The following is a 23,289-nucleotide window of genomic DNA, read 5'->3' on the forward strand; positions in this document are numbered from 1 at the left end:
AGCAACAGTCTCTCCTCTTTCAATGTGTGTTCGTTCCACCCAACTGATATGCTGTACTGGTATTGGCCGATGTTGCAGAAGAGGCAGCACAAGCTGGATGTATATCTCTCCTTCCTGTGCAGACAGCCCTGCAATCAATTGGCTTTAACCTCAAGCCCTATTCCTTGCATAAACTACTCACCGACCAGTACAAGCCTCTGCACTGAGAATGCAGCCCAGCTAAAATAAAAGAGCTGCACACTGCACAGCGAAGGAAGAAAAAGAAGCTTCATAAATTGGACAACTTGACACACACACTCACACAAAAACACACACACACACACACACACACACACACACACACACACACACACACACACACACACACACACACACACCAAAATAAAACCAGAAAAGCTTGGTGAGGAAACTAAACGCTAACAAAGAAAGTGACAACAGAGAGGAAATTAAGAAGCATTTAACCTGTCAAAGAGCTTGAAACAATTCTGCCTGTGTTTCAGGGTAAGTCTATCATTTTCATTTTTCTCAGAAATTGGTGTTCAAAATTTTGTTCCATTCCCATTCTCACGACTTTACAGCTTAGTTTTAAGTTAGTATTAATGGGGCTTGTAATTTCGCTTACAGCTCAGTTTAGTTAATTTGAAAAATGTTTCTAAAATGCTAACAGGGTTCCCGGGGGTTTGTCTGATTTGGATCTGATTCCCTCATTTATAATCAACACAATTTCACTCCTTTGATCTGGCCTTTTAGTTAAATAGTTCCAGTTGTGGATATTTCTATAACTGTTTCATGGTTACAATTACCAGAAACAGATTTTGAGCTTGGATCTGCTGTCAGCTTTTGGTTAAATGGAAGTGTGATGTGTTCAGTAGGCACAACTAACAAAAGGAAAAGTTATTCCTAAACAGATTACATACCATAGGGTATTGTTACCAGTTTCTTACAAATGCAGGGCTTAAAGGTGTCAGTGCTAACTTCTGAAGACATAGGAAGGTCTTAATCTAAGATTTTCCACCATGGCAGCCAAGTAGTTGAGTCCAAGAACTATTTGACGGGGACAAAGCGGGCATTTAGATGTTGTGTTACTTTCCCCTGCCCCTATTCTGATGTGGACCTCCTTACCTTAGCACAGAATAGGGCTGAGAAATGAACAAATCGCTTGCACCTCACTTTCAGCCAATACGTGCTGCAACCCAGAGAGGGTTAAGGTGAAAACTGAAAGAAAATTGAAAAGTACTGGTAGAAAGAGGAGCAAGTGTGAATGTGAGGAGTTAAAAAAGCTAATAACTTTTGATGTATGACAATAAGTCCAGGATATTGATCCTGTGTGTTGCACTGATGGCAGATTAACTGCAGAATAGTTGCATTCTTGTGTCCTCATCTATTGGTGGGGAGATTTTGTACAGCGTAATGACAATATTCACGATGCTACATGTTTTAGCAGTATAAAAGGCTGTTAATTCCTAATGGTACTAATGGATGATTAAACTAAAACATAGCCACAAAAGGCTACAAATATTTTGAGCTATTACTAGAAGAATTGAACCTCTGAAAATTTCAGAGCAATTGTGTTATGTAACATATGAAAGAGCTGAAATACTTAATATCTGGGATGGGGCTGAAAACTATGTGTCTGTCATGGATTTCAAGGAGTTTAAATCATCTGCAAAAGCATCTGCTCATATTCTTAAACATTTCACATCTGGATTGTTGTTCAGTGCTTTCCCAGTATTGCATTAAACCTTTTATTATCATATTACTACACCGGAGTAAGTTATATATATCTCATACATTTTGCTTTATGGACTGTTTTAAATATATTTTCATGTGAGGAACAGACCAAAGTGAATGGAACTTTGGAATGGTTTGATGGGGTAGTGAAGAGGGAATATTACTGTTCAACCTAAGTTCATTTAAGCTAAAGCAATAAGTGCTAGACATACAGGTCTGACAGCTTCCATGGAGACAGAAACAGTATGAATCTTTTAAGTCAAATATGAGTCTTCCACAGTACTCCATTTAAGAGCAGTAGCTAACCTACAAACACTTAATTGGCCAGAACCACCAGAAGATCAGTCTGTTGTTAACATGCATTAGGACTGAACTGGACACATTTGATGCTCTCACTGGGTTGTAAAATGTGCACAAAGATTCCTCAACACTACCAGAGCTCACAGTCATCACAAGAAATGCATGATTCCAATTTTAAGCTATTTTTGGAAAATCAAACCTCACGGGAACTGAGATTTATTTTCACTTCAATAACAAACGCACAATTCCAACTTTGAGGTATCTTTGGAAAATATTACCTCACTGGTGCAGAGGTTTGCCTAAATTTCCATTGTTTTTAAATCTTTGATTCACACATTTGACTTTATATTTGCTCACAGCAGGTATCACAATACAAAGCAAGTGTAAGGTTCTCAGCTGATAGAAGATTTATTTCTTGCAGTTTGCTGCTTGTTGTCTTGATAATACTTTCTGAAGTAAACAAGCCTGTCTCTCCATACTTTAGCTAACAGAGATTTATGTAGACATTCTTTGCTGTTTGTGCTTTCTGCGCGACATTAGCTTCAGAAATTTCCAATTGGATTCACTTTGATTTGTGTTTTCTTCATCATTCTGTCAGTTTTCTCTCCTGCTCCCCTGGTGGGTACTGCTGGAGAACAGCCTCTCAGGCATCAATCTCTCGCCTGCATTTCACCTCAGCCCCAGTTCATCCTGTAGAAGTGATGACAAGACTTGGCAATCCAGTCGAGTGCTCCCAACAAAAGTGCTCAACACACTGCAGCTGTTGGAAATCCACCGAATAATGATTTGTCAATGGAATCCCAACACAATTTCCATCCATTATACAAAATGTGCTGAGGCCAGTTCAAGCCCCTCTGAGATCAGCCAACACAGCACATACATGAACCTGAAGCCTTCTGACTTACTGCCATAAGCAGCTGAACCAACAGGCGAAACCTTCACAAGCAATTCATTTTCTTTATAAGTCACATGCCACTTAATATTCTGTTTTTGTGCTGCTCCACATTCTGGTATAGGTCCAGTGAATGTTCTAACACAATGAATGTTCCAATTTGTTGTGAGGGGTTAGAGCTAGTTTTAAGACAGTTGATGACGGAGATAGTTAGCTGGAGATTTTATGCGCCCGCCATGATAAAACATCAAGAACCAATGGGCAATCTCCTCGCTATATACCATAGGCGCAAAAGGAACGGGGAGTAGATCGGCGGCGGTTCTGTGGTGGAAATCGAGACTCCCGAATGGTCTGTTGCCTCCCTGGTGCATGGGCCAGGGATGTCTCAAATTGACTGCAGGACGTTCTGAAGGGGGAGGGTGATCAGCCAGCTGTCGTGATGCATGTAGGCACCAATAATATAGGTAAAAAGTGGCTTGAAGTCCTACAAGCAAAATTTAGGGAGTTAGGAGCCAAGTTAAAAAGTAGGACCTTAGAGGTAGTAATCTCAGGATTGCTTCCAGTGCCACATGCTAGTCAGAGCAGAAATGAAAGAATAGGCAGGATAAATGATTGGATTGAGAGATGGTGCAGGAGGGAGGGGTTCAGATTTTTGGGACATTGAAATGAGTTCTGGGGGAGGTGGGGCTATTACAAATCAGATGGTCTACACCTGGGCAGGACTGGAACCAATATCCTATGAGCTGCTTTTGCTAATACTGTTGGGGAGGGTTTAAACTAATGTGGCAGGGGGATGGGAACCAAATGAGGTGGTTAGTGGACAATAAGGAGGTAGCAATTAAAGCCAGTAAGGAACTAGTTAATGAAGTCAGTGTGACTAAGGGGAAGATTTGGCAGAGAGCAGATGATGAAAGCAAAAGCTCAGGTGGTCTGAGGTGCATTTGTATCAATGCAAAAAGTGTAGCAGTAAGACAGATGGACTTAAAGCTTGGATTAGTACCTGGTAGTATGATATTATTGCTGTTACTGAGACTTGGTTGAGGGAGGTGCAAAATTGGCAACTAAATTTCCCAGGATATAGATGCTTCTGGCAGGATAGAGAGCAGGTAAAAGGGGTGGAGGAGTTGCATTACTGGTCAAAGAGGATATAACAGCTGTGCTGAAGGAGAGCACTATGGAGGACTTGAGCAGTGAGGCAATAAGGGCAGAGCTCAGAAATAGGAGGGGTGCGGTAACAGTGTTGGGACTGTACGATAGGCCTCCCAACAGCAAGTGTGAGATAGCGGCACAATAATGTAGACAAATTATGGAAAGATGTAGGAGCAACAGGGTGATGGCAATGGGAGATTTTAATTTTCCCAACATTTGACTGGGATTCACTTAGTGTTAGGGGTTTAGATGGAGGAGAATTTGTAAGGAGCATCCAGGAGGGTTTTTTGAAGCAGTATGTAAATAGTTCAACTCGGGAGGGGGCCGTACTGGACCTGGTGATGGGAAATGAGCCCAGCCAGGTGGTTGAAGTTTCAGTAGGGGATTACTTTGGGAATAGTGATCATAATTCTGTAAGTTTTAGAATACTGATGGACAAAGACGAGAGTGGCCCTAAAGGAAGAGTGCTGAATTGGGGGAATGCCAACTATAGCAAAATTCGGTAAGAGCTAGGGAATGTAGATTGATAACAGCTGTTTGAGGGTAAATCCACATTTGATATGTGGGAGGCTTCCAAAGAGAGGTTGATTAGAGTGCAGGACAGACATGTCCCTGTGAAAAATGAGGGATAGAAAGGGCAAGATTAGGGAACCATGGATGACAGGTGAAATTGTGAGACTAGCAAAGAGGAAAAAGGAAGCAAGTTCGAGGTGACTGAAAACACATGAAGCTTTGGAAGAATATCAGGAAAATAGGATCAATCTGAAACGAGGAATTAAGAGGGCTAAAAGGGGTCATGAACTATCTTGAGCATACAGGGTTAAGGAAAATCCCAAAGCCTTTTATTCATACATTAGAAGCAAAAGGGAACTGGAGAAGAGGTTGGCCCACTCATAAACAAAGAAAGGAAGTTATGCAAGGAGTCAGAGAAAATGAGTGAGATTTTTAGTGATTACTTTGCATCAGTATTCACTGAGGAGAGGTACATGACGGATGTTGAGGTTAGGGATAGATGTTTGCTTACTCTGGGTCAAGTCAGCATAAGGAGGGGGGAAGTGTTGGGTATTCTAAAAGGCATTAGGGTGGACCAGTCCCCAGGCCCGAATGGGATCTATCCCATCCAATTCAAGAGCGAACTATCCAGTAAATGGAAAAGCCATGGGGAAGTTGATGCACAGAGAGAGCTGGCTGTTCAGGTCCATTGTTCCCTGAAGGTGGCAACGCAGGTCAATAGAGTGGTCAAGAAGGCATGCAGCATGCTTTCATTCATCAGGCGGGGTATTGAGTACAAGAGTTGGCAGGCCATGTTGCAGTTCTATAGGACTTTGGTTTGACCACATTTGGAGTACTGTGTGCAGTTCTGGTCACCACATTACCAAAAGGATGTGGATGCTTTGGAGATGGTGCAGAGGAGGTTCACCAGGATGTTGCCTGGTATGGAGGGCGCTAGCTATGAAGAGAGGTTGAGTAGATTAGGGTTATTTACATTAGAAAGATGGAGGTTGAGGGTGGGGACCCGATTGAGGTCTACAAAAATCATGAGACGTATAGACGGCGTGGATAGCGAGAAGCTTTTTTCCAGAATAGGGGACTCAATTTCTTGCCAGTGGAGGTGGTGGAGGCGGGCACAATAGAGTCATTTAATGTATCTAGATGTATCTAGACAGATACGTGAATGGGCAGGGAGCAGAGGGATATAGATCCTTGGAAAATGGGCGACAGGTTTAAACAGAGGATCTGGATCAGCGCAGACGTGGAGGGCCGAAGGGCCTGTTCCTGTGCCGTAATTTTCTTTGTTCTTTGTTCTTTGTATAACAATCCTGAATACGCTGCACATGGTTAATGTTCCCTCTGGGATGTATGTGCACATGTGTGCATAGCAACCTCCAGTGCAGCCAGCCATGCAATAAACAGGCTGCACACACAGAGAAAAGTTATGGGGAAATATTGATCGCTATATTTGTGTATTACTACAGAGGTAGTTGGGACAAAAATGTTCTTAAGATGTGGTGCAAATCAGATGATTGTGATTATAACGTGTTTGATACACTGCCTGAGGTGCACTTCCATTGGATGTGAAGTTGATCACCTGCTGGGATCTGCTTTGTGTGACTGATGGAGAGGGAATCTCCCCAAATATATCAGGACGCAGATGAAACATAACTTTCGAGGAGGAGGAAAGGCCATTTTTGGGTCACTGAAGTCTGGCTCTCTAGAGACCTGTATCGCTCAGTCTGAGCACCTCTTGTTATTTTCCCTCCACTACTTTGTAATGGCATCACATCAAGCAACGTGGTCAGCAAATTCTTGGGTTCAGCCCCCGTCTTTTTATTTTGTATATTCTTGGGATGTGACCATGGCTGACAAGGCCAAGTAGTGGTGAGTCACCTTCTTAAAACATTGCAAATTCCTGGGGGAGGCTGGGCAGCACAGTGGCTCAGTGGTTAGCACTGCAGCCTCACGGCACCAGGGATCCAGGTTCAATTCCACCCGCAGGTGATTGACTGTGTGAAGTTTGCACATTCTCCCTGTGTCTGCATGAGTTTTTTCTAGGTTGTCCAGTTTCCTCCCACAGTCCAAAGATGTGCAGGCTAGGTGGGTTGGCCATGCTAAATTGCCCATAGTGTTCAGGGAAGTGTAGATTGGCTGGATCTGGGTGGAATGTTCTGAGGGTCAGTGTGTTCTTATTGGATCAAAGGGCCTGTTTCTGCACTGTAGGGATTTTATGAAATGACCTAGTAGCATTATCATTGGTTGTATTAATCTAGAGAGTTCAGTGACATCCTGAGAACACAGGTTCAATTCCTTCCCTGACAGATGACAGATGTTGAAGATAATAAAGTATGAAGCTGGGTGAACACAGCAGGCCAAGCAGCATCTCAGGAGCACAAAAGCTGATGTTTCAGGCCTAGACCCTTCTCTCTGAGATGCTGCTTGGCCTGCTGTGTTCATCCAGTTTCACACTTTATTATCTTGGATTCTCCAGCATCTGCAGTTCCCATTATCACTGATAGATGTTGAACGTTATTTTAAAAAATCTTGAATCAAGAGCCCAATGATGACCATGAACAATTGTCAGGAACATCTGCTGTAGTTCGCTAACGGGAGCCTTACCTGGTTTGGACTACATGTAACTCCCCACCCACAGCAATATTTTGGCCCTTAACAATTAGAGATGAACACTATGTGCTTTCCTAACTAGTGATGCCCAAATCCAATGAAGAAACAAAGGCTCTTTGAGATGTTAGTACACACACACACAACGGTGTTAGAGAGGGAATCCCAGGATTTATATCCAATGAAAATGATGTAGCTCCAAATGAAGATGGCATGTGACTTGGAGAGAAAATGTCAGCTGACAGTCTTCCCATGATTCTGCCGCATTTGTTTTTCTAGCTGGTAGGGTTTGCAAGTTTGGAATGAGCGTTGGTGAGTCCTTGTACCCTGTATCTGCAGCACAAACTGTGTCCACTCTGCAGCAATGGTGGAAGAAATGAATGGTTAAAGTGGTGGGCTGGGGTGCCAAGTAAATAGGCTGATTCATATCAGATGCATCAAGCTTCTCAAGTGTTGTTGAAACTGCACTCATCCAGGGCAGACAAGAAGATTCTGTCGCACTCCTAGCTTGAGCCTTGAACAGGCACTGGGGAGTCAAGATGTGACTTAATTGCTGCAGGATACCCAGCCTCTAACGCTGCTCTTGCAGTCACAGGACAAACATGGCTGGTCCAGTTCAAGTCCTGGTCAATGATAACATTCAGGGTGTTGATAATGGAAGATTCAGTGATGGTAATGCCACTTAATGTCAAGGAATGATGGTTAGATTCTACCTTGTCATAGCCTTTAATCACCTGGGTGTTCTGTGACACAAATGTTATTTACCAGCCCTGGCCTGTGATAAGCAAGCCAGTCTCAGCAGAGAATAAGGGGTGGAGAGCTCAGGGTCAGGGGAATGGGAGGTGGGATGGATAGAAGAAATGCCCTGTATCTTCCTGGCGATGTGGAGGTGCTGGTGTTGGGCTGGGACAGACAAGGCCAGAAATCACACCACACTAGGTTGTAGTCCAACAGGTTTATTTGAAAACACAAGCTTTCGAAGCATAGCCCCTTCACCTGACGAAGGAGATAGCTTGTGTTTTCAAATAAACCTAATAGACTATAACCTGGTGTGGTGTGATTCCTGGCTAATGAGGAAGTGACATAAATGCACGCACCCAGTTGGAACATGAGCGTATGTGGATGATGAATGAGGACACATCCAGGTTCAGCTTTTGTTCCAACATTGGAAAGATTGCTGTGTTGTCGCAATTCCTACACTGAAAACAGCATTTGTTCAGGGAAGAGAAATGGATGCAAAGAACTAAGGACTTGGAGCATCCTGAAGCACTGTCTGTGTAAGGCTGCAGAGCTATTGCTGTGGTGAAGGGAACAGAGTAATGCATTTGTACACAAGCTTGCAGAAACAGCCACCTGATCACCTGTATTTGGTCTGAATGCTGCTAGGCCACCAAGGAATAAATCCCCTTGTTCTGCACTTTGGGATTTTCCACCTAAGAAGCCAAACAGGGCTTCAGTTCAACATGAGGTTTATAAAATCATGAGGGGCATAGATAGAATTAATGATAGCTGACTTTCCCTGGGTTGGGGGATTTCAAAACAAGGGGCCATGTTTTTAAGGTGCAGGGAGAGAGCTTCAAAAAAGACATGAGGGGCAAATGTTTTAAACAGAGGCTAGTTCATATATGGAATAAACATCCGGAGGAAGTGGAAGATGTGGGCACAGTTACAACGTTTAAAGGACACTTAGTTTGGTACACGATAAGAAAGGTTTGGAAGGCTATGGGCCGAGTATAGGCAAGTGGTACTAGTTTATTTTGGGATTATGTTTGGTATAGACTTGTCGAACTGAAGGGTCTGTCCCGTATGACTCTATGACTCTGAAACTGTATGTGAAAGTTGGCACCTCAGTCATTACAGCATTCTCTCAGTACTGCACTGGACTATCAGAATGATTGCAATTTATCTTGAGTGAAAGTTGAATACACAGTCTTCCCAAGTGAAAGGCAAAAATGCTACCTCCTCGGTCATGGATGACACAGTAATAAAGTTGCAGTAATGTAGTATTTGAGCTTTTTTCTTGGACCGCGGTTTTATCAGTATTATTGGCATCATCCTCCTCACCATCTCAGTAATCGATTGTTAGTATTGTACAAACCATCCCCTGTAAACATGCCCACATTCAGCTGAAAATATTTTGATTCATATGAGGAGCTAGGGAACGGAAATGTCTCCCTGAGTAGCAGTATCCTGTTTTATATCGCCTGCATGTGTTGGCTAGGCCAACATGGGATCAACAAGCCAGAATGGAAATTTATTCCACTCCAGGTCTGTCATTGCCTGACACACATGAACTATCGCTTTTGTGAATGTTTCACAGTTTGTAATTGTTGGCCAGGAGTTCCGAAGGAGATTTAGAAAGTAACGGATAAAATTAGTCACACATTTCCAAAATGAAAGCCAAAGGTAATATTATGCTTCCTGTCACCTCTCTGGCTGCTTTCATGTGGTCTGTAATTTTATTACTCTGTGTCGGGCTGAATCCAAGCCAAGACCCATCTAGGGTTTTCTTTATTGCAGAAATATACATTTAAGTGGCAATATGGGGCATCAAAAATCAAATGAGCTTCATCATGACCTGTTCCTCTTTGCTTCATTTTAAAATCAACATGAAAGGATCTTGGATACAGAAGAGCTCACTCTATGAGGGGGTTATTAATATTTCAAAGATTGGGACAGATTTGCATTCTGACTGCTGTGATTTTACTAATCCAAGCCCCAGACCTATTGGAACACCTTAGGCCATCTTAAAACCTGATCATAATAACACTGTCTCCCCACTCTCCCCGTGGGCAATTTAGGTTCTTTAATAAGATGCATTTTAGAATCTATTTAAGGCTGTACTCCTAAATCATTAGTACATGAATCTGCTCATATGCTAAAGTGTGCTGTGGATATCACTGTTAGTAATAGTGCCTGTATTCAGGGCAAATTTCTGCCTTGTATAAAAGGCTGTATTTTTCTAAGTGAATGACAGTGATTCTATCTTAAACTGTAGATGCATTCATCCTCCTCTTGACTATGTTCAAGCCAAAATTCTGCACACTGCCTGTATACTTTATATTCTAAATCTTTCTCGAGATCTCAAATCTACATAGCTCTTTGCTTTCCTATGTACATATACCAGCTCTTGAAATCCAACCTTGATTTCATTTAATTAGTAGTCCCCTTTTCTGGAAGTAAAACTTGACCTGGAAATTTCAGTAATATTGACATTTGACATGTCAAAATGAATCGAAGGATCGCACATAAAGTTGAGGCACAAGATGATATGGTGTGATTAGATCAGCAATTGACTCAAAATCAAAGCTGCCCCTAATGAATGACCTTTAGAGTTCAGTGATTGCACTTATGAAGGCAAAGGAAGCACCACGCCATGGGGATCATACCCCGTGATAAACAAGCAGGCCATCTGTTTTTAGCGAGAGTGAGACATTGGCATAGACAATAAGAGAATTAACTCTTTGCTTCTCTTCCAGTGGTGACATGATACCTTTTAAAGGTCAGTTTAAAATCTTAACTAAAAGGCAGCATCTTAAACAACATGATGTACTTGCAGCAGTAAAGTGTGAACTAAGAGCAGCACAGTGGCTCAGTGGTTAGCGCTGCTGCCTCACAGTGCCAAGGACCTGGACCGGGTAACTACATGTGTGGAGTTTGCATATTCTCCCCGTGTCTGCGTGGGTTTCCTCTGGGTATTCCCGTTTATTCCCACAGCCCAAAGATGTGCAGGCTAGGTGGATTGGGCAGATTAATTGCCTGTAGTGTTCAGCGATGTGTAGATTGGGCCTGGGTGGGATGGCCTGTTGGTCGGTGTGGACTTGTTGGGTCGAAGGGCCCGTTTCCACATTGTAGGGGTTCTATGATAAAGAATCATTAGGCACTTAAATTCCACTGCAGGTTACAAATATTCAAACTGTTGACTAGCAGGAGGGAGAGTCCCATTCAAGGCGAGCTGAAAAGTTGCTTTTACAATTTATTAGTGTTGGGCTGGAAGAGCTGTTACTCTGAACATTTTATTTCTTTATTTCTCTAATTTTCTCCTATCACCTGGAATGCTGGACATTTTATTTTTTTATTTTTCTAATTTTATTTCCCTAAGAACTTGCACTGAAGAATCTGTACCCGGGTACCTTCTACCTAGGACCGCTCCGTAAGTGGCAACTTGTAAACTATTCACTGTACTCATTTGAAAACAAAGCTAATTCAATTCAATTCAATTCCAAACTTTTGGAAATGAGAAATAATTTACAAAGTGGAGAACAACCATTTGTATGAAAACTCAGAGCAGGCTCCAAACTTTTCGACACATCAACCACAGAGGTATAGTACTTGCTGTTTGATCGGAACAAACTTAAGTTCAGTTACACTTAGATGGATGGAGTGTTTAACACTCAGTTTCAAGCTGTGTAGCAGAATCGTGACTCTAGAATTTGAGCACACAAAATACAGTGAATGGCCCCTTTATGTGTCAAAGTACATGGATTAAGTGCAACTGTGTCACGGGTGGTGTACAGTAGCTTGGCTGTCTCACCGAGCAAGGAGTGCATGGGGAGAATGCTGACAGCAACACAGGATCACCCAGTAGACATGTCATTGCCAAGGCTGGTGGCAGGCAAATTTAGCCTCCTCCAGAAAGGTGGCCTTTTTATAAAATGAAAAAAAAACAAGACTGAAACTGAGAGAAGGGATGCAAACATGCAACTACACCCAGAATGCCTTTTCCCTTATTTAATCATGGGGGTGCGATCCATGATTACCAATCTATTTGAAAGGGAGTCATTCAACCAGAAAAGTGGGAACAATTGTAATAGAGCATGAACGTCGCCACTCTACTTGTGTCTGTACAGGAGACATGGAAATGTATTGGGGTGTGTATAGAGTCAATGAGAGTCCTCTACAGTTTTCTTCAATGCTAACTGAAAAGAAGCAATAAAACCTGTATTTGAACACCTACTGATCTTACAGTATATCTCAAAATGGAGGTCCAGAAAACCTAATACATTCAATTTCTTCTTTTACTGCTTTCTTCACTGGTTTTTCCCACTGTTTACATTGGATCATTTAAATGCACAAACCTCATGTTTCAAAATCTAATACAAGGGGTCCCTAAATTACCAAAGTCCAATTTACAGACATGTATGCTTAGCTATGCAAGCTCATACAGGGATATAATTTTGAAGACCTGACATATTAAGAATTCTGTGACTAGGAGATAGCAAGAACTGCAAATGCAAGAGTCAGAGTCGATACAGTGTGGAGCTGGAGAAACACATCAGGTCAGGTAGCATCAGAGGAGCAGGAAAGTCAACATTTCTGGGTTTACACCGTTCATCAGGAGGGGGAAGGGAGCTAGGAAATAAATTTAGGGAGGGGGTGTGGCTGGGGGAAGGTAGGTTGGATGGTGAAGGTGATAAGAGGATGCAGGTAGTGTGGTGAGGATTGGTCCGTGGGAAGGATGGGGTGGATAGGTTAGAAAATGGACAGGTTGTGTCAGGTCCAGGAGGTGGGGATGAGAGGGAAGGTTGGATATAGGATGAGACTGGGGTGGGGAGAATTTAAAATTGATAAATTCAATGTTGAGACTATTGGGCTGTAGGATCCCAAGGTGGAATATGAGGTGTTGCTCCTCCAGCTTGTGGGTGGTGTCATTGTGACACTGGAGGAGGGTCAGGATGGGCATGTCACCCAGAGAGTGTGAGGGGGCGTTAAAACAGTTGGTCAATGGAAGGTATTGTTGATTGCAGCATATAGAGTGCCGATGCTCTGTGAGTTGGTCACCAAGTCTGCACTTCATCTCACCGATGCAGAGAAGACCACATCAGGAACAACGGATACAGTCAGACAGGTTGGAAGATGAGAGATAATGGGAATTGCAGATGCTGGAGAATCCAAGATAACAAAGTGTGGTGCTGGATGAACACAGCAGGCCAAGCAGCATCTCAGGAGCACAAAAGCTGACGTTTCGGGCCTAGACTCTTCATCAGAGAGGTTGGAAGATGTATTGATGAATTCCTGTTGGATTTGGAAAGATTGTTTGGGTCTTTGGATGGAGGTGATGGGGGTGATGTAGGGGCTGGTGTATCACTTCCTGCGGTTGCAGGGAAATGTGCCGGGGGTGGTGGGGCTGGAGGGGATGGAGTCACAGAGAGAGCGGTCCTTATGAAAGGCAGATGGGGGTGAGGAGGGAAATATCTCTTTGGTCGTGGAGTCAGATTGTAGGTGGCGGAAGTGGCAGAGAATATGGTCTGGACATGAAGATTGGTGGGGTGGTATGTGAGGACCAGGGGGACCCTGTCCTTATTTTTGTTGGTGGGAGTGGGTTTGATGGCAGAAGTACAGGAAATGCAAGTCAGGTTGAGGGCATTATATATCACAGGAGGGAGAAAGTTGCACTTCTTGAAGCAGGCGGACATCAAGGATACCCGGAAGTGGAATGTTCCATCTTGGGAGCAGATGCAGCAGAGTTGGAGGAATTGGAAGTATGGAATTGCATTCTTGCAGGAAGGTGGGTGAAAGGAGGTGTTGCCCACGTAGCGATGGGAGTCAGTGGGCTTGACATAGATGTCGATGCGGAGGCGGTTTCCAGAAGTGGAAACGGTGAGGCCCAGGAAGGGGAGGGAGGTGTCGAAGATGGTCCAGGTGAATTTGAGGTTGGGGTGCAAGATGTAAATGTCTTCAACCACACCTCTTGCGTTTCCTGCACTTCTGCCCACAAACCCCCTCCCACCAACAAAGTCCCAGAGACCCCTAATCCTCACATTCCACCCCACCAACCTCCACATTCAGCACATCATCCTCCGCCACTTATGTCACCAAAACTCCACCCCCACCACCATCAGGTATTCCCCTCCCCACCCCCATCTGACTTTCATAGGGACTGCCCACTCCGTGACTCCCTTGTACGTTCCACACTTCCCACTAACCCCACCACCCCCAGCACCTTTCCCTACACCTGCCCCTACACCACCCCGTCACCTCTGTCTATGCCCCAAACAATCTTTCCAGATCCAACAGGGATTCACCTGTACATCCTCCAACCTGGTTGGCTGAATCCGTTGCTCCCAATGTGGCCTCCTCTGCATCGGTGAGACCAAGTGCAGACTTGGTGACCAATTTGCAGAGCATTTGCACTCTGTATTTGTAATCAACAATACCTTCCAGGTGCATTTTAATGCCCCTTCCCACTCCCTTGGTGACATATCCATCCTGGGCCTCCTCCAGTGTTACAGTGACGCTACACATAAACTGAAGGAACAACACCTCATATTCCACCTTGGGAGCCTACAGGCCAATGGCCTCAGCATAGAATTCGCCAGTTTCAAAATCTCCCCACCCCTGGCCTCATCCCATGCCCAACCCTTTCTCTCATACCCACTTTGCTGACGTGACACAACATGTCCATCTTCTTTCCCACCTACCTTCCCATGACCAATCTCCACAACCCCCTACCTGCATCCAACTATCACCATCCCATCTACCTTCCCCCATCCCCAACCACCTATTTATATCCAAGCCCTCTTCCCCCTTCCTAGTCCTGATGGAGGGTGTAAACCCAAAACATTGACTTTCCTGCTCCCCTGATGCTGCCTGACATGCTGTGTTCCTTCAGCTCCACACTGTATTGATATGAGCAATTCCTGTACTTACAAAAAGCACCTTTATATTGTCTTGCAGTGTGTTGTAACTTACGTACAAATTGACTTGTAAACCATTCACAACCCAGGGACTGCCTCTAGTAGTCTTACCTTAAGCACCAGTGCCTGGTGACTCTTAGCAGTGTCAAATAGTGAAGCACAAAATAATTTGACTAAAACCCAATATGTTGCTAAAGAACTGGTGCTAAAAGTATTGTAACGATCATTTCCTGAACAATGTTCCCCAAGTTTTTACAGTCCCAGACAGATATTCCAAATCATTAAGATCCTGGATGTGGACAGATGAACTATATCTCTTTCTTTATACCCCCTTGTCCTTGTTTGGTCACAAGACTAATTTGAAAAGGGTCCCTTCCCTCGTGGACATCTTTCTCCTAGACCAAATGAATTTGTAACAGGAGCGAATTTAACCAGGCTCTCCTGAGTTAAAAATAAGAGGGTTTATCAGTTGCTAAACATGAAAGCAGTTGATAACTCAACATACATATTGAATCATAGAATCCCTACAGTGTGGGAACAGGCCCTTTAGCCAAACAAGTCCACCCAGACTCTTGGAGTATCCCACCCAGACCCATACCCCTGTATCCCAACTAATCTACACATCCCTGAACACTGAAGGCAATTTAGCATGGCCAATCCATCTAACTTACACATCTTTGGACTGTGGGAGGAAACCAGAGCACCCTGAGGGAACCCACGCAGACACGGGGAGAGTGTGCAAACTCCACACAGACAGTCGCCAGAGGGTGGAGTCGAACCCAGGTCTTTGGTGCTGTGAGACAGCAGTGCTAAGCACTGAGCCACTGTGCCACCCATATCCTCAGATTAGGAATAAGAAGTGAGTCCAAAACAAAAGGTAAAAGTTAACAGGTATCTGGATGACTTAGTCTGGGTCATGTTTGAACAATAGATAGTGAAATATTGGAAGTTGCACTGTAGATTTTGGGAAATTTGGCATTTTTTTATTCATTCACAGGATGAGGGTGTTGCTGGCTTGGCCAGATTTTATTGTCCATCCCTAATTGCCAGGTTAATTGAAATCCTTTTGTCCTTTCTCACGGTGCTTTTGCATGGAGCCAAGGCAAACTGGCCTCTGTCTGGTGCTAGTTCAGATTTTTTTATGTGACTGTGGCTTCATTTTCTCAATCAGCTTCCAAGAGATCTAAAAGAGTGAAAAAACAAATCACTGACTTATTTTTGCATTTGCAGCATTGCACCCAAGATTGAAATGAATGGGAAAAAGATTGGATTAGGGGTTTGCGGGGGGGGGGGGGGGGGGGGGTGTGTGGTTATAACTGAATTCAGTGAGCTGGGAAATTGAAATTGGCATTCATCAGTCTGTCAGTCTCATGGTTTTGTTTTGAGTCACAACACAGGCAAATGAACTGGCTCAGTGCATTAATCAGCAGGATGTCCAGGTCACTGGTCCTTGAGGAGTAAGTCTTTGCTGGCGGACCATGGAGTGCCATTGACCGGGGGAGATAGCACATCAGAACTCACAGAAGATAAATGAATTTCGAGGGTAATTCATGAAGAAGTGTCATCTGTTTTCAATCTCTTGAGTTGATTTTGTGAATGACTCAATCTGAGATCCAGCCCCTTTTGGGAGCTTAAAATTGTAACAGAGATAATGGGAACTGCAGAAGCTGGAGAATCTGAGATAACGAAGTGTGGAGCTGGATGAACACAGCAGGCCAAGCAGCATCTTAGGAGCACAAAAGCTCATGCTTTGGGCCTAGACCCTTCATCAGGAAAAGCAGATGAAGGGTCTAGGCCCAAAACCTGAGCTTTTATGCTCCTTTCGGAAGCTTGATCATTTTGGCCAGAGATGACAATCATTTAAAACCAGGTCTCCTGTGTTTGAAACCCTATTCTGTACTGTACTGTACTATGCTATGCTATTGCCGAATTGAAATCCTGAAACTCCCTCCCTCACAGTTCAGTGGATGCAGCCATCACTCTCCAAGGCAGCTCACTTCCACTTGCTCAAGGGAAATTGCGAGCGGGCCATGAATACAGGTTTTGCTAAAGATACAAACAGAGCCAAATTAAACAAGTTTAACATAGAGATTGCAGTCAAGCAGCATTCCATGGCACAGTGGTAACATTGATCCAATTGACAGGTATAGAGCAATGTCTATTATTTAACTGTATCATAATTCTGGGAATTTTAATTTCCTTTGAATCTATCAGATATCCCCTTTTCCCTCCCACAGATAATCACAGAAGTGGTGGCCACTGTAAACTGCTCCATCAGACATTAATTTTCTCTCACACATGTCACACTAAAAGATACAAGTGGAGCAGCGGAGCAGACATTCAAAATGGCCTGCAAGCAGTGTTCAAATTCTTTGGCTACTTCAGCAGTCTAAGGATGTCTTTTCTGTAAGATGCAGGAGGCGAAATAGGCCATTCAGCCCATTGAGTCTGCTCTGCCATTCAATAAGACCATGACTGATCTGACAATCCAAATGTCCAATTTCCTGCCTTTACTATATTAATCCTTGGTTCCCTTATGATTAAAACTCTGTCTCTCTCAACTTGAATATACTTAACAACATAGTCAAGGCTGAACATCAACCCCTTATTCTCAGATTATGTCCTTTGGCCAAGGTTCTTTCTAAAGGCAAAACAACTTTGCCACATCCACCCTGTAAATCTCCTAAGAATCTTGTAGGCTTCAATAATGGTCTCTTGTTTGAAACATCATATGGGATCCACATCCACCACACTCCCATGTCACTGTACGCAGCTCTACTGGTACCTTTTAGTCTGACTTGAGTACAAGCCCAACCTACTCATCATCTCTCCATAAGACAAGTCCTTCATACCTAGGATCAACTCTTCGTGAACCTTCTCTCTCATTCACTATCTCTTTCTGGCCCCACAGGAAACACGACTAAACCCTTAGCCCCTGATGAAGTTTGCAATTGACTATTTTTCTTTTGCTCTATGATTACTACTGTATTCCATAGGCTACTAGCTGAGATTACTTGATACTTTGTCCAAGGTACTAATCTCTGGATTCGTTCATAAATGCACATTTCAACTGAGCCACAGCAGGGAACTGGAAGATACAAGATGTAATGCCTGGGGTTGCTGACTCAGCTAAAGGGGACAGCATTTGGATAGTGAAGGGCATTGCAATTTGTTCTCATGTTCTTGGTCTTGGAAGGGACGATCTGGGTCAGTCAGTAACCTTGCTTAATAACCTCTTCCGGAAAATAGTTTGTTTTGAGAAATCAGGTGGGGACAAGACGTGTTTGTGATGCCCTGTGGTTAATTTACAACTTGGTTTCACTACCCAAACCTACAGATTAAGAAGGACGTGGTATTTCCTATTAAGCAGTGTCTGCTAATTCTATGGAGTCAGCCTCTTCAAGCAGTAGTGAAAAAAGGAGGCTGACGTATTCCTGGGAAATGATCTCATCTGAGAAGCTACGTCCTATCAAAAGCGAGGAAATTTTTGCCAGTAATTTAATTAGGTATAAACGATTACAGTTGTAGATTAATAAATGATTAAGGTCCATTAATCATGATATTAATCTTCCTTGACTTGAGGTCTCTTGCCAACATGATTTTTTCTCATGAACAAAGTGGAAATCTCCATGATAAAATCAAGAAGCAGCTGGCTGCAAAACCCCAACCAGAGACACCTGGTAAAAACCAGTGGAATGTAGGAGAACAAAAGCCACACAGAGAGATATGAACACTCCATCCTTCAGCAAGCACACAGAGGCACAACAGACCAGGCATTTCAGCTGATTAAAGTTGATACTTAAAGCTGCCCCTTGTTTGTGGGTGACCTCCCAAAAAGCAGGACACTTTCAGGAATTTGGGGCTTTAGATCTGGCAGGAGGGCAGTTCTCATGAGAAAATAGCGGTTGTTAGAAGGACGCTGTAGTTTACAGGCCCAGAAGATCAAAAATGTGTGCGTGTATGTGTGTGAGAGTGTGTGTGTGTGTGCATGTGTGAGTGTGCGTGTGTGAGAGTGTGTGCGTGTGAGAGTGTGCGCATGTGAGAGTGTGCGTGTGTGAGAGTGTGTGCGTGTGTGAGTGTGTGAGTGTGTGCGTGTGTGTGTGCGTGTGTGTGAGTGTGTGCGTGTGAGAGTGTGCGTGTGTGAGTGTGTGAGTGTGCGTGTGTGAGAGTGTGTGCGTGTGAGAGTGTGCGCATGTGAGAGTGTGCGTGTGTGAGAGTGTGTGCGTGTGAGAGTGTGCGCATGTGAGAGTGTGCGTGTGTGAGAGTGTGTGCGTGTGTGAGTGTGTGAGTGTGCGTGTGTGAGAGTGTGCGTGTGTGAGTGTGTGCGTGTGTGAGTGTGTGCGTGTGTGAGTGTGTGAGTGTGTGCGTGTGTGAGTGTGTGAGTGTGTGCGTGTGTGAGAGTGTGCGTGTGTGAGAGTGTGTGTGAGTGTGAGTGTGTGCGTGTGTGAGAGTGTGCGTGTGTGAGAGTGTGTGTGAGTCTGCGTATGTGAGTGTGCGCGTGTGAGAGTGTGCGCGTGTGAGAGTGTGCGTGTGTGAGAGTGTGTGCGTGTGTGAGTGTGTGAGTGTGTGCGTGTGTGAGTGTGTGCGTGTGTGAGTGTGTGAGTGTGTGCGTGTGTGAGAGTGTGCGTGTGTGAGTGTGTGAGTGTGTGCGTGTGTGAGAGTGTGCGTGTGTGAGAGTGTGTGTGAGTGTGAGTGTGTGCGTGTGTGAGAGTGTGCGTGTGTGAGAATGTGTGTGAGTCTGCGTATGTGAGTGTGCGCGTGTGAGAGTGTGCGCGTGTGAGAGTGTGCGTGTGTGAGAGTGTGTGCGTGTGTGAGAGTGTGTGCGTGTGTGAGTGTGTGAGTGTGCGTGTGTGAGAGTGTGCGTGTGTGAGTGTGTGCGTGTGTGAGTGTGTGCGTGTGTGAGTGTGTGAGTGTGTGCGTGTGTGAGTGTGTGAGTGTGTGCGTGTGTGAGAGTGTGCGTGTGTGAGAGTGTGTGTGAGTGTGAGTGTGTGCGTGTGTGAGAGTGTGCGTGTGTGAGAGTGTGTGTGAGTCTGCGTATGTGAGTGTGCGCGTGTGAGAGTGTGCGCGTGTGAGAGTGTGCGTGTGTGAGAGTGTGTGCGTGTGTGAGTGTGTGAGTGTGTGCGTGTGTGAGTGTGTGCGTGTGTGAGTGTGTGAGTGTGTGAGTGTGTGCGTGTGTGAGAGTGTGCGTGTGTGAGTGTGTGCGTGTGTGAGAGTGTGCGTGTGTGAGAGTGTGTGTGAGTGTGAGTGTGTGCGTGTGTGAGAGTGTGCGTGTGTGAGAGTGTGTGTGAGTCTGCGTATGTGAGTGTGCGCGTGTGAGAGTGTGCGCGTGTGAGAGTGTGCGTGTGTGAGAGTGTGTGCGTGTGTGAGTGTGTGAGTGTGTGCGTGTGTGAGTGTGTGCGTGTGTGAGTGTGTGCGTGTGTGGCGAGGATGAAAATGGTATAACAAGGAGCAGCATTATTAGTGGCGACTGTGACTGAAATTTAGGTGGGCCTAACAAAGGCAGAGGAAGTATCTTTGCCATCAAGATGGCAAGCAAGGGTATTTCAGGTTGTATAGAGGGAGGTGGGGTAACCTGCCATCTCAAATGCCCCATGGACACCACCAATATGCTGGGAATATTATTATGTAATAAAATGGTACATATAGTGCTGTAAGTGTGACTGGCCCCCAAACTACCTATATCAGCGCAGTGAAACTGAAATGATGATGAGAGGGTCTGAACGAAAAATAAATCTTGACCTAAAACTCTAAGCTGCCATCTCTCCCCCATCTTTCTCCAATTCCATACCCAACTTCTTGGGTGGTGAAAAATTGAAGAGATCACACAGTCTCCTCTTGAAAACGAGACCAAAATGCAATGTCTGCAGTCTCTCGGGTTAAAATGAGTGTTGAAGTAAGTATATATGTTTTGAGTTCTATACGTTTATTTTCCCTTCAAAACAAAAAACTTCTGCCCACAACCAGTGGCAAGAAATTGCCGCATGCAGAGTAAAAATAACAAACCATCAGACTCTTAGGTGGGCACGAAGACAATGCTAGACAGCAGCTGGAGGGTCGCACCCATTGGGGGTACAGAGAGTCAGGAGGAGACTTAACGTGGTCAGGCTCGTAAAGGGACGAACTATCACAGTATAATCATTGTTTTCAAATATACTGTCTCCTATCTTGCTCAGTCATTTCTTCAGCATCACAGTTAAGTCAGCCCTTTCCTAAAATAAATGTGCTTTGTATCTATCACAGGCGCTGGGCATGTACTCAAAGAAGGAATCATCAAGTAGCCTGATTTCCCACCTTTCATTCCTATAGCAGAGACACTAACCACATTGTTCCATTTTATTTATTCATTCTCCAACCCAGAGTAAGATACAAAGCACTGCTGAGCAAGATTAGATGATCAGTGGTCAATCATCTCTTCCTGGGTTCAGGAAAAGTTCTTGTCCTAGGCTAACAGACCCAGGGATCCAGTACGCACAGGCCCAGTTTCCAAAGGATTATTGTTCACAATATCATGCGTGTCAGTAGTGGGAATGGTCTCCTCTCATGTGTTCTATTATGGTGTCAAAGATTAGTTGGAGGAGTTCCCAGCTAGTATCAACAACACAGCGTGGGAGATATGTTGGAGCAAGGGAACATCTGGTCAAAACAGCTGTCCTGCAGATTTCCATCAACTGACTACCAAAAGGAAGTTGTATTATTGCTTCTGAATTGAAGCATTCAAGCTCAGGCTTTTCATGATTTAGTCCTTTTGCTGTCGCACAGACTGTTAGCCCAACTGAGCCAGCCGAGATGCAAGGAGTGGTTAAAGATGTCCTCATGTCAATGCAGCGTCTCCAATGCTAGGGAGGGATGTTCTTTTCTGGGCTTGATTGACTGGCCCCTGGTCTACAAACCATCTCTTTTCCCCTTTATTCTATGAATCAACTGTACTTTTCCACTCTGCTGTATTCTAATACCCTGCCTGTGCTCTATGTAGAGCCACGCCATCTGTGTGATATGTTGCCCTGCTTCCTGTGTTCTTCACACAACTGATTCGTGCTCATTCCCTAATTGTACCTTACTTACTTCTCTGCTGTGCACCTCCCAAATCTCTCCATCCCAAAGGGGTAGCTGTCTTTACAGCTGCTATTTCCTTGCCCTGTCTCTCTCAGCTTGGCAGGTTTCCCTTTCTCAATCCATAAGCAAGGCTAAAGGAAAAGAGGAGGATCTTGAATTTTATGGTGGATTCCATACTCTGAGGTCATTCCAAAATGTCTCACAGGCATCATCACTGTTAGAATGCAACTCTATCGAAACTAAAGAATAAACAGGCACCCTGTTCTACGATGAGTGAGTAAATGCACTTTTTTGTTGCATCCATACAGATACCGGAGAAAAGCACTCAGATGGCATTTCTTAGAAAACTGACTCATTGAGTTAAAAAAAAAACCTTCAAACTTTCAAAATCTGAAGTAAATGCTGAGGAAAATACAACAGGAGAGTTTGATAGAGAAAAATAAGTGAAATTTGACCTTTTATCTGAACTCACCCAGTTCTCTCCCATTTAACAGCCCTAGAATCATTCTCACAGTCCTGATTACATCCAAATTAATTAATTACTTTCGGACATTTTTGTTCTCAATTGCCTCTAATGCTTCCAAAGGGAAAGTGGTCCAGTGTAGGAGAAATGGACCAACATGACTTAGAACAGGAGGATGGCTTGGGGGGGTGGTCGGGGTGGTGGGGGTGGTGGTGGGAAAGTTGACACTTGTCAGAATCAACCCTATTTTAAAATTCTCATGTTTGTTTTCAAAGCTCACCATGGCTTCACTGTTCCCTATGTCTGAAATCTTCTTGTGGTATATATTATGAAAACCACATTGCTGTCAGCATGGCACATTTTCAGATACCCAGCTCTGCCAGCGTTGCATCTGTTGAGGTCAAATTGACCGGGACTGTGCGAAATGGTTTGGGGAGATCCACTGCCACCAATCTTTCTTCTTAGGACTAATGATACGAATAATGTTGTCAATCTGTTGCGCTGAATTAAGGTCCAGAAGGAGTGAAAGAAGAAAAAGCAAATTTTTATCATCAGTAATTTTTCTTAAAATATCAAATACCTGTATCAACGTCTAATCAGTTCTCCAAGCCAAGGCTTCCAGTAATAGAATGGATTAAAAATCAACAGAACCGCAAATGCTGTAAATTAGTAACAACAACAGAATTTGCTAGAAAAGCTCAGCAGGTCTGGCAGCATTTGTGAAGGAAAAAAATCAGAGTTAATGTTTTGGGTCCGGTGACCCTTCCTCAGAACTGACGGCGGCTGGGAAAATGTCAGTTTACACACAGGAATAGAATAGATTAATTGTAGGCTGCTTATGAATATTTGCTTTTCATGATGGTGCTCCAGGTTTTGATTAGAAACTTTACAGTTGCACAATGAGTATGCCTTAATCTTCCATCCATGGTTTAGAGGAGTTTGAGAGT

The 23,289-nt window shown here is 44.0% G+C and overlaps 1 protein-coding gene across 1 annotated transcript in view; it reads left to right on the forward strand.

Annotated features, from left to right (window-relative positions):
• The first annotated feature begins 394 nt into the window (after window positions 1-394).
• Window positions 395-23,289, forward strand: part of LOC125462833 (prickle-like protein 1) — a 169,352-nt gene continuing 146,457 nt past the window's right edge. Inside the window, exon 1 of the mRNA XM_048553256.2 lies at window positions 395-501. The gene's annotated coding sequence lies outside the window, so the exon portion shown is untranslated. The remainder of the gene's footprint in view (window positions 502-23,289) is intronic.

Source organism: Stegostoma tigrinum, chromosome 21, assembly GCF_030684315.1.
Source record: "Stegostoma tigrinum isolate sSteTig4 chromosome 21, sSteTig4.hap1, whole genome shotgun sequence".
Classification (NCBI taxonomy): Eukaryota; Metazoa; Chordata; class Chondrichthyes; order Orectolobiformes; family Stegostomatidae; genus Stegostoma; species Stegostoma tigrinum.